The 12,155-nt window shown below is 44.8% G+C and overlaps 1 protein-coding gene across 4 annotated transcripts in view; it reads right to left on the bottom strand.

Moving 5' to 3' along the window:
* The window catches only part of ADD3 (adducin 3), a 92,132-nt gene extending 81,583 nt beyond the window's left edge, over positions 1-10,549 (bottom strand). Inside the window, exon 1 of one of the 4 annotated variants that reach the window (XM_030951722.1) lies at positions 10,272-10,549. The gene's annotated coding sequence lies outside the window, so the exon portion shown is untranslated. The remainder of the gene's footprint in view (positions 1-10,271) is intronic. The other 3 variants (XM_030951720.1, XM_030951718.1, XM_030951726.1) reach the window with 3 other exon arrangements.
* Between the last annotated feature and the right edge of the window lie 1,606 nt (positions 10,550-12,155).

Raw genomic sequence — 12,155 nt, 5'->3', positions numbered from 1 at the left:
TGCTGCTAGGAACTCAGCATTACCCTCCTAAAACAATTCTTCTGCCAGGTTTTCTTACACATTCTTTAACTGATGAGAGCCTGGATGGAAGGAGAAGAGCGGCAATGCCATTGTGAAAGGCACCTAAGAGACTGCAAGCTAGAATTAGCATTTTGGGCGGCTCGCTGAGATATGCTAAGCAACTTATTTGTATACATTTTCTGCAATGGAATTCTGAATTCTTTATACATAAAGTTATCTTGTAAACATATGCAGAAGTTCATTACTAGAACCAAGAGCAGCCTCACCCTTCCCTCTCACCAAAGAAAGAATTTGTTCTATACATATAGACAGTGTGGCCTACTTGATGTAATAAAATTCTCCTATGGCAGTATGTAGCCTCCACTTCTTATATGTAACTTATGAAATAAAGAAAAAGTAAGAGAAGCAACGGTATACACTTCTCAATAATGCAAACCTTTGAATTTTACTATAGAAAATTTAGTTGTGCATCTTGTGCTATGCATGGATACTGCAGGCTTGGGAGGCAAGGGGAGGCTGCTGTGGAAAGCAACACCAAGTGCCCAAGACCAGCACACCACACAGGATTGTCACCCACTGGCAGCCACACACAGCTGGGATATGCCTAGCATGCAGAGATTATTTTAATTAAAATATTTTTGAAATTATGTCATTTTGCCAAAACATTGCATTTATCCCAGAATCTGCCTTTAAACATGACTGCTCCCCCTCAGACTCTGAGAGCACTGGGAGGGTAAGGGGGAACCTCTCAATCTGGGAGCTGCTGCATTGTATCTCAAAGCCCAGAGAAATTATTTGATCACTTCTGCTCTCCTACCTTGCAGTTCCCTTGCAGAAGACTCGGCTCACGGACACCTCCCAGTGCTGCAGAGCATCACCCAACAAGGATTCAGGGGCTGGGGTCTACCTGGAGCCCAGCACTGACAGTGCCCCATCTTCTCACCCGCCTTTTCCCTGCTTCTCCCCATTGCCTTCGACACCTTGTACACACCCAGCGCTCACTCAAACCTCTCTTGAGTTAATTAAACTTCTTAAAGAGAGTTGATGCAGTCAGAGGGGGGAGAGGAGCTTTTCTGCTGCAATTCACAGTGAATTGCACAAGTTCAGCAAGCAGCAGGGCTTACACAAGAGAGGATGAGGCAGGGCCAGGAGGGAAGAGCAGGGTATCCCCTTTAGCTTGGTTGTAAGTTACAACCCAAATATTTCAATCTGATGGAAATCTGTCCTAGAGCGGAGTGACTGCACTAAAGAGGTGATTATATTTATTGGAACAGTGACACGCAGACTTCTTATTCGACAGGGCTCTTAAATAGGATTACAGGGCTTTAATTTGCCTCTTTAAATTGGTTTTGGAGAGAGAGAGAGAAACACAAAAAAAGTTTAGAGAGAGGGTGGAATAACCTTGGAGGGAGTACACTACATTACGCCATGTCAACCATAATAGCTTCCTTAGCACAAATATATGCTCATGCACATTCTCCAAGTTAACTAATAAACAAAAGACCCATAAAAACGATAATTACTTACACTATGCATTTGCACACTGCAACCAGTAATTTTGTAGCTTTAGTTCCATCTTTCAAGTATCACTTATATTGACAAGGAACAGTGGCAGCAGTGTATATCGCAAAATGAGTAAACAAATGACCTTTATCTGACTTTATTAAAGTAATAAATGACAGACTTTTTTTTTTTTTACTTACTTCAAAGAGAGTTTTATAGCTAGCTACCAGCAGGGTGTGGACTGAAGCTAAAAACTTTGAAATGGGTCCCTGTGAAATCTGAAACCAAAATACAGCAGAGGTCACCTCTCTGTGAAGAACCGCCTTGTCTGTATGTATACTATAAGCAAAGCTCTGTTAGCTCAGCCTCTGTAATAATGTAATTCAACTTAGCCCCTGGGAATAGCAACAACATCAGGTTTCTACTACAAAGATAAATTTACTGCCCACAATATCTGTTACTATATATTTGCAGCATGTTTGACGGTAGCCAGACACTAGTGTTATATGCTTTACCTCAAGCTATTCTCTCTTGTTAAAGGCTAGCCCAGGCTATAAATAAATTTTTATTCTTACTCTCACCATTAGCCAATTCTTTTTAATCAACATCGCACGTACATTAGTTTTATGCAATATAGTAGCTAATATTAATAGGAAAGGAAGCGATACATGTGGGAGTTTTTTGTTTTAATTTTTAAATATTGTTCCCATAAAGGGGAGAATTCCAACCCTTTTCAACAAGGAAACTGATCATTTTTCCAGTGGAGAGATAGAATCTCCTAAGACAAGTATTGGGACAATAAGATCAATATAATTCAGTCTGTTTTGTGGGTTCCTGTGAAACAGTTCACTGACCCAAGCCTGGTGACAAGTGCCACACAGCACTCGAGGTCCTTGGAAAGGGACCATGCACACACTGCTCTGCTGATACACATGGCCTAGGCTGTCTGTTCCTGCAGCTCTAGGAAAGGAGCAGGCAGAGGAAGCTGCTGGCACTGGAAGCACTGGATGAGCCTGGGCTCCTGCTGGCCCTGCCTGCGGAGCAGAGCACTCCAACCTCCTCTCCCCACTCGGAGCTCTCCCTCCCTTTCACCCCGAGGTCTCTCCTGTGTGTTTGCCAAACCTCTCCTCAGATGGAAATCTCCACATCTAAGCAAAGATTCCCCAAAGCACGGGACTGAAGTGCTGACCACCCTTGCTGGATGACACCTCTCTGGTACAGAAGAAATAATAACCACACTTAACAGCCTCCATCGGCCACTTTGGGTCCATTGCTTGAGAGACAGTGCCTTGATCCAGGCAATTGGAGACTTAAGATACTTTCAAGGACACAGGCAATACATTAAGTGCCACCTGATTTGATTAGAAGCATTGACATGCAATAAAACACTCATGTTAGCAATGGCAAGGAAAAACAACACTTTCTGCTGACCAGACAGCAAAAGTTTCCATTTTGAATGGTGTGGTGCTTGAGAAGAACTAAGCAGTCTTTGAAATCCAGCCCTTAACCAGGAGCTGTCTTAGGACATGTTAAAACTAGGGGCACAGATCTTTAAAAACATCTAAGTTTTAGCAAACACACACAAAGAACATAATGCATATGCAACGACCCTTTAAAGAGGAAGCAGTATTTCAGTTTCTCCCCAAGTTCTTGGCTCACAGGAAAACATCTGATGTAAAAAGGGAACCAACCCAATCTGCTCCCCTGCCACCTCAGGGCAAATTATCCAAGCACCTATAAAAAAAACCTCCTGATGCTTTACAGCTTGAATGTTTTATATAGTTAAACTGAGTTGTCTTGAGTTCACATACTTTATGTTATTTGATATGTTTTAACCAGGAAGCTACCTGGATTCATTTCAAGATTTTCTTTTTTTTCCTTTTTTTTTGAACTAACCTGTTTTTGAGCACAGACTCTCTCATGCTAGCACTACACAGATGTATTCAATCTCTCTGCATGCTGCAGAAGTATTTAAACAAAGTTTGAAACAGAGTAAAAAAAATGGAGGGGAAAACCTGACTGCCAGACCACTTGGTTTGGGTTCTGCTTTTGTGTTGGGTTCATTTATTTATTTTGAAACACCATAAATTTCAATGTATTTGCAATTTCTTCTGCATTTTTTTTTCTGCTCCATACCAGACCCATAATTTTGATCAGGTTGATAAGGAACAAAACAAACACCTAAAGCGGGCTTTGCCGGTTACAGACATACTGGGCTTTACAAAACATTGTACTAGCCATTACTAAAACATGCATCACGAGTCCTCTTTTCTTCTTGAGATGCTCAGAATTAAATCTTCACAATAAAAATATTTATGAAATTTTGACTGAGAGATCTACTTTGGACAGTTTGTCTTGGAAGATGGAGTTTTTTGTTCCAAATCACAGAGGTAACTGCCAAGCTCTCCAACTGTGTCACTCCAGTCCTTAAGCCATTTAACACAGAACATGCATGTGTCCTTCGAATGCCAAGTCAGCTACGTGTCACAGACAAACAGCTCTGCACAGCCAACCCATTCCAATCAGCACATCAGTAAGAAATCTCATCTGCATTCAGTATTATGCCCACTGGTGGGAATGGGGGGGAAAAAAATTAACACATACCCACAAATGCTTTTACAACCTCAGTAACTTTAGGAATAAGAAAGTTACACAGACTTTGGCCTGAAAATACACAGGTTGCTCTAGGGGGGAACAGCTTCTATTTAGTGGGTGAATTAAAGTCCATGAACATCTTTGCCTTGTGCCCTGATGGCTGGGTCCAAAAACATTTGAGTTACCAGAAGCATTTTGCCTTTGCCTATAGTTTAGGCATATTTAGGCATTTAAAGACAGTTACAACTGAAAGCCAGAAATTGTACAGATTAACTGTGAACACTATGAGGACAATTATCCCTTAACCAGGTATTTAGTGCAAAGCTTCATCTGCAATCAAGATCTGAAACAGGATGATGAGCTTGTTGTGGGTACTATCAGAATTTAAACACAGGAACAGAAATATATATTGAACTAGGTATTCATTTATTATTGCAGTAATGTTGTAACAGGAGAGCTACACAGGCTAATATAGCATAGGCATGCCAGATATTATTTTCATATACAAGTTCTTACACCCTAAATCTCAGCACCTTTGAAGAACTGCAGTCAATATAGCTGAAAATAATCATTTGAGAAAACTTGATCTGACCTTCCACAGGGCACATCTTCAAATGCTGTATAAAGTCTGTATGTTCCAAGAAAAAAAAAAATTAGGTTAGGTTTTGGTGGTTTAGGAGACACAGCAAATATGGTATGTTGCCTGGTGTGTAGCAATAATTTAAATAGTATTAAAAGGCAGCTTGCTTAAATTGTGTTTTACTCCTGTTTTAGCATTGACCAGGAGCCTAGAGAAATTGTTATGCAATTCATTAACACTCCTAAAAATGGTTGTGTATCCGAGTCAGGAAAAAACAGAGGTACTTGTGAGGTCAGTACTTTCAAGTTATTGTATTCAGTTCTAGACAGAGCTGGATGCACTGCCTAGTATTGTCCACTGTTTCCGTCCCAAAATTCTATTTTCAATTTCACCTAATTTTTCACGTTAGGCTGAAGGTTGCCTCTGCTAAGTGTCTGCTAGATCTGAAGCATCTGAGCCAAAACACTCCTCTCTTTCTGACATCAGGGCTCCTAAGTGTACTTTCCAATGCTGTAATTTAATTTTTAAATTGAGGATATTTTCTTTGGAAAGCACTACGCAGCTTTCAAATACTTGACTTTGTGGCCTTAGTGATGCTCTTTATAAATACAGAGGTTTTTTGTACATACATCCATAAAGACTAAAACATCATATGGGTTGTTAAGACAGTGCTGGGATACTGGATTATATGAAAAGACTTACATTAATACCAGCAATCTCTTTGAACCTAGCCAATTTATAATTTACATTGCTCTAGAAACTATTTATTTTAATCACACAGACAACTTCAGTACCAAACTGCTCCCACAGCATTCTGCCAAGACTTCTAGAGCTGTCCAAAAAAAAAAAAAAAAAAAAAGCTGGTCTACATTTGTAGAGGGGAGTTTTAATGTATATTTCAAATGATATTTTTCCTTCCTTGTTTTGACTGTATTGAATAGTTAAGTGGGCTTTACCCATCAAGCAAGCTTTCCTATTTCGCACTCTTTTTACCACAAGACACATGCAGGTGTCCTTCCAGGGCTGACATTTACTGTGCATTTGCAACCAGAATATGCAGGTCCACCTGGCCTCTGACCTAGGTTGTGTTTAGTGTAATAGCAATGGATAATATGTAGAGGGATACTTGTTTTCTAAAAAAAAAAAAAAGTCAAACAAAAGCAAAAAATGAAACTCCTGTATAATTTTACATTGAATATATGCATTAATATTAAAAAAAAAAGAAGTCTGGGATCAGTTATTACAGGTATAGATGAAGACAAAAGCAGAGATTTTCAAAGCAAGTCAATGAATCCTCTTTGGCCAACAGAGCAGAGTTCAGCTCCAGGCTGAAGTGCTGCAGTAACACCAGGTACTCGTTCAGGGCAGCAGTGGGAACAGCAGCAAGCTGCTGTCAGCTCCGTGCTGCTCAGGGCTGCCACGTACTTCAGCTGCAGAAGCAACTTCAGGAGATTCCAGCTGCACAAGGGAGAAGGGATTTACCAGCTGTCAGCTGCTGTGGGTCAAGAAAACACAACGTGAAATGCTACAAAGCAAGCCCCAGCGCTCACACCAGCCTGTGATTTACGGATTTCACCTCAGCCTGCTGACTCACATGAAACTGCCTCCTGCTTTGATGTCACTTGGATTTTAACACGCCGGACAACACAAGGCAAGAAAAGAGTTTCTTCCTAGCCAAGACCACAACAGTTTAACAGACGAGAACAATGAATGAGGCTATTAGAATATTTCCCTAATTAGCACTTTGTAACAGCTGAGTGCATCCTTGTCGAGCAGAATTGACATTACTGCCATAAGACACAAACTATGTTTAATATGCTCCCAGAGTCCTAAACAAACAGATACCTACATCACATTCACCAGACTGTAAAGATCCAGGGGGCAATAAAACACCTGGAGCCATCACCCTCCCACTGAGGTGTGATGCTCTCAAGCCTTCTCCCACTATCCAACTTCTCAATCAATCTGTAGAAAATGTCAAGCCAACATTTTCCAGTTCACTCTACAGTTTTGAACTGCCATCCCTCTGCCACCAGCCCAGATTAAGAGCATGCCATAGTTGAACATACTTTCTTATCTAACCAATTAAAATTTGTTTCTCTTAATTAATAATCCGGATCACAAATTATCTGCAAAAAAGCCATGTACTTGCTAGGATATCTTTAAATGAAATCCCTCAAAATCCCATTTGTGATGATGTACAATGACATGTGTTATCTTGAATACAGAAAAGAAACAAAAGTGTTTTCCCACATGCCAAGTGACTCAGAGTTAGTATAGAAGCAGAGTGGACTCTGTGGGCAAACAGAACTAATATTAACACACAATGAGTAAGTTACTGCTTGTTCCCTAAGGGTCAAGTAGTTTTTATTCATCTTCATCTGCCAAAAAACACTACACAAAAGACAACTAACCCCCAAGAATCCTACCAGAAGCCACACCACCATCTCTCATATAGCAACAGGCATTTCAAAACATAGCTTGAAGAAAAGCCTGTGATGTAAGGGGAAGCAATGCTATTAAAAAATATAGATTGCATTCTTCTAAGTCAATACCAAAACAATGACCAACTCGGTTTTTGAGGCAGCAGCACTATGAAAATGCAAAATTGATTTACAAGGGAAATAATAGCCAGAGGTTACTATGGCTGCTAAAGTTACAGGACATTTTTAAAAGAAACTAGAATTCATATCCAGTTTAAAAAGCGCTAGCAAAAAGGCAATTTTATGCACCATCTCAAAGTGAAGCAAGTTATTGCCCTAAATTAAAATTGTTTTTCTTAAGCATTATCATTCCAGCACCATCCACAGCACAGCAAGGACAGCACTGCAGTTTTAACGGGCAATGATGATTTTAACAAGGGAAAAACCAGCAGCCTTTTGCCTTCTTTCAGTTCAGTTCTTGATCCGTAAAACATTCCCTTACAAAGGGAAACAAACTAATGCCGGCCGTTCTTAAAACAGTTTTCATTTCTCGCCTCTTACACATTAATTTCTCACGATTTTTACTCTTATATGTTAATTTCTCATGATTTTCACAGCAAATAGAGTCTAATGCCAGGTCATTTGGCCTCTAGCAAGTGCAGCTGAACAAAAGCAGGCGGTCCCTGCGTGCAATGTCACCTCTAACATCACATGCAACAGGGACCGTTCCAGTACAGCTACAGCGAGCCCAGCTGGGCTCAGCCAGCCCTGTCCACCAGCTCATTTCATAACCAGCAAAGGGGCACCACAAGGGCTGCAGTACACCTTGCTGGCCAAGGCAGTGAAACTGCCCTGTTCCCCCAGATCGCTCCAGTCCAACCACCCTGCAAAGCCTGGGGGGTCAGAGGCATCTCCTGGACCTTCTCTTTGGGTTACATGATTGTGGGGTACATGGCAGCTTGAATGCGCCATCCTAAAATCACCTTTCCCTTAAATAATGTCAGCTGCCTCAATCCTCAGGCAAGAGTCAAGGATAATGACTGATTTAACCAAGAGACCATTAAATCCCCAGATATCCTAAAGCATAGCAGCACTCCATCTATTGGTCAGGAATTAAGGACGTGTGCTTAATCATCATCATCATCGTTCACTAACCTCTATCATTAAACACTCAGCCCCTAAGCAGCCCACCCCTTCCTGCCTGGGACTTCATATTCTTCCAGCAAAAATTAAACTCAAGTAATAATATCTTCTGAGAAATAATGCAACTAACACTAAAAGCATTAACACGACAACATCTAAACTTAAAACTGGTATACTCTATTAGTTACACAATTATCATTTTGTTTCATTCAGAAATACACACACTTCTTACTCAAATCAGCATTGAGGAGCTTGTCTGATAACAGCCCAAGAGCTCATGTTGTTCCCTTGGGCTGACACTTTGTTTCCCTGCAAGCACTGGATGCCACCAAGGAGGTTCGTACAATTTGTTCACACACAGTTTCCAGCCAGCAAGGCCGCTGAAGTGACCGGGTGTGTAGCCCTGAGAACCCCCTGGTACACGGCAAACCCTGGCAGGGAGGCAAAAGGGAGTTTTTCACAGCAGAACTGCTGTCAAAGCAGACACAGGCAGAACCTGCCCCGTCTTGCACCACTCCCCCCAAGAGCCACCACCATCCCCTCCCAGCAGATCACACACAGCCATACTTCTGCCACACCTGTGCTTCACTCCAGTCATCAGCAACTGGACCTGAAGGTAAGCGAGACAGCTGCCCCAGGCACACCGAAGCGCTCTTTGAAAGGCTGAGGTTATATTTGTCAGCTTCATTCCTCTGGTACCAAAGCTCATTTAAGCAGCAACTTCTCCCACACAATTCAGCAATTCCATACATTCATGCTTTTATAACCCTTGGCCATTCATTTTTTGGCCCAGATATTCATTGCCATTGATTTTATCTGTTTGGTTTTTTTAAAACTAAACTCCTCCACATAGTGGAACTACACAGATGAGGCACATGCCTACACATTTTCCCTCCACTTGGTATCACATCACTACCCTCCAGACACGAGTCCCGGACATGTGAATGAAAACCAGCAGATTCAGGCTCAACCTGCCTGTAACATAATGATGCTCAGACAGGAACAGAGGCAACCCACCTCCACGACCACGTTGTTGCTTTTGAGGCATGCTCAACCCTCCTTACAGAGCCACTCCAAGGCTTCCCTGCCAAAATCCCATCGTTCAGCCATGCAGACACTGCCTGCCCTGAAGTCTGCAGTGAACACGGACTGATAACTCTGCTCTGAATTCCTAAATAAGCTTTTTAATGCGAGATGAAAACTGACCAACACGGAGGAACAAACTCCCAAAAGGCCCATCGTAAATCCTCCTTTCTGAAGCCGAAAGTTCAAGGCAGCAATCTTGAATTTCCTCCTCCCTAAGACAGGCACAGAATGGAGATAATTCCAAGCTGCGAGCAGGGCAGAGGGCTGGGTGGCCACGGCGAGCCCGCAGCAGAGAGCGGCGCGGGGCTGATGCCGCTCACGCCGGTGGCTCCGCGCTGCCGTGACCGGAATGCCTGAGCCTGCACCGGGCAGCGCAATCCCGGGCTCTCCGCACCGCGATCCGCGGCCAAGGTGGAGCTGTGCGCCACTATAAAAACCCCAAATCATGTGGATTTTAAGAAGTTTTCCGAGAGGCATAGGGAGCCCGGAGCCTTGCGGTGGAGCAAGGACAGCCTGCAGTTACAGCGATCACTCCCAAGGTTTTATTTGATTAGCGGAGTTTCGGAGCGGAGGCGCATTATTTAAAGCCCCGTCCTCCTCCTCAGCCCAGCGCCGAGGCAGAACGGCAGCACTGCAGCATCTCCCCCGGCGGAGAGCTGGCGCAGACCCGCGGGCGAGCCCCCCTCGGCCCCGCGGTGCCCCCGCACCGCCCCATGCCGCCGCCGGCCGGGGCCCCCGCGCTCCCCCCGCAGCCCCGGGGCGGCCGCGGCAACGCGCGGAGCGCTCGGGGCCTCCGGCCGCCGCCGCCCCCCTTCCCCGAGCGCGGCTCCGGGGCGGCCCCGGCCCCGCGCTGGGCGGGAAGGGAGATCCCCGCCGCCCCGCCGCCCCCGCGCCGGTGCCCGCAGCCCGGGCAGCGTTACCTCAGCGGGCCCGCGCCTTTGTGCTGCAGTCCATCCCCGCGCCCGGCGGCGGGAGCGCCAGCACCACCGGGAGCGGGCGGGGAAAGGGGCGGCGCACTATGTGGCAGGAAGGGACACCTGGGCTCCTCCTCCCGCGCCCGCCCGCCGGCCGTGGATCACTATCTGGCAGCGCGCGGGGGCTCGCCCGCCGCCCTTCCCCGGCCGCCCCTCGGCCAAGTTGGGATCTCGGCCGCCTTCCCTCGTCCTTCCACGGCTTCCAACTTGGCCGAGGGGCGGCGGCACCGCCTGCGTCCTCCGCCCCGGCTGCCCTCCATTGTTGCGGCCCGCCCCGCGCCCCGGCGGTACCTGCAGTGCGGGGCTGAGCATCGGTCCCGAGGGGCCGGAGAGCGGCTCCTCACGGCTGGGACATGCAGGGAGGGGTGTGCGGGAAAAATGAATAAAGAGCCCACGCCCCCTGAACAAACAACAACAACTAAACCCTGGGTTGGAAGTGAAATTGTGAGAAATTTAAACAGTTGTTGGGGCTGAAAGGCGGCAGACGGCTTCTCCAGATGGCTCGTGCTGCTCAGGAGAAAGCTCTTTTGCCGAGAGCAGCCCTGGCTAAAAAAAGCTGCACAAAATGCTAAAGTCATATTGGCAAACGCTGTCCTTTCTTTCACTCTCTCTTTTTTTTTTTCCTCCCTGTTTTTTGTTTTCTTGGCTTTCTGTAGTTGTTCCGCTTTGCAGCTGAAATCATCCCTGTTCTTGGTTCCCCACCCAAAGTTACTTGGTTTCTCGGTTTCAGAGCTGGTTTTGTTGCATCTGAGCGGCTCTGATCAGACGTTTGAAGCCGCGGAAGCACTGGGTGATAGTTCTCCTTTTTATGCAAAAAAACAAAACAAAAAACAAAACAAAAAACAAACCAGAACAAGCATACAACCTACCTCTGTATTTTAATTATGTTTTTAATTATTTCTAAGACATAGAAGTCCTCAAGTTCAACGAGTCCCCATGATCCAGGCTAGGGGTGAGTTACAAGCAGGACAAAATAGAAACTTTGTAAAATATGCTTGAAAATCTTAGAAGGTCCCTTTGAAATCAGCACTGCTGTTTTCAGGTGCCAAATTACACATTAACTAACTCCATGTAGGTCTGGGGGACAAAACCTTTTAATTCTGGGTACTGCTGGCTTTTAAAGAGCCCCTGGAGGACTCTGGTCATGGGGAAAGCAGCTGGGCTGGAGCAGGGCTGGATGAAGACCCTGTGTGCCAGGACCCTCTTCTGATGGAGTCACAGAGAGGCTCCAGCCCAGCCAGCTGCTGCCACCACATCAGTGTAGCAGCTCCAGGACCACCACAGAAAAGTGAGCAAGGGCCTTTGGGAGCTAGAGAGGTCCTTGGAGAAAAAAGTGCCTCAGGCACCAAACTGTCCAGCCATGGGGTGTCTGATTTGAATACGGAGAGGATGCAGAACACGTTTTAACTTTGCAAATGTGTACCCAGCACTGAGATGGCTCCACCTGACTGCACCAGCACCACGGGAACCTGCAGGTACCAGCCACTAATAAGGGGATGAGGTGTCACAGCATCTGTTATTTAATAAAGGACTTTTAACTATCTGGTGGCTTTTGGAAATTAAAACTTACCTTGGGCACAGGAAGAACATATAACTACATGTGGAGTGTGCTATGAAGGTTGGAGCAATTGCCTTTCTCCAATTTGCCTCTTAATTCAGCTTAACACTCATGGAATTAGTAGGGCTGTTCCATCCATGTTCATCCCCTCATTTTTATTTCCTTTTGGAAAAAATTTACAGCTGTATCTTGTTTTAATAAATCTTGAATCTGAAGAGGCCAATAAATTACAAATTTTAGGTGTGGTTTTGAAATTAGTGGATTGGGATTTG

This window comes from Camarhynchus parvulus, chromosome 6 (assembly GCF_901933205.1).
Source record: "Camarhynchus parvulus chromosome 6, STF_HiC, whole genome shotgun sequence".
Lineage (NCBI taxonomy): Eukaryota > Metazoa > Chordata > Aves > Passeriformes > Thraupidae > Camarhynchus > Camarhynchus parvulus.
Note: the sequence above shows the minus strand (reverse complement) of the source record. Positions and strands in the feature narration are given on the sequence as shown.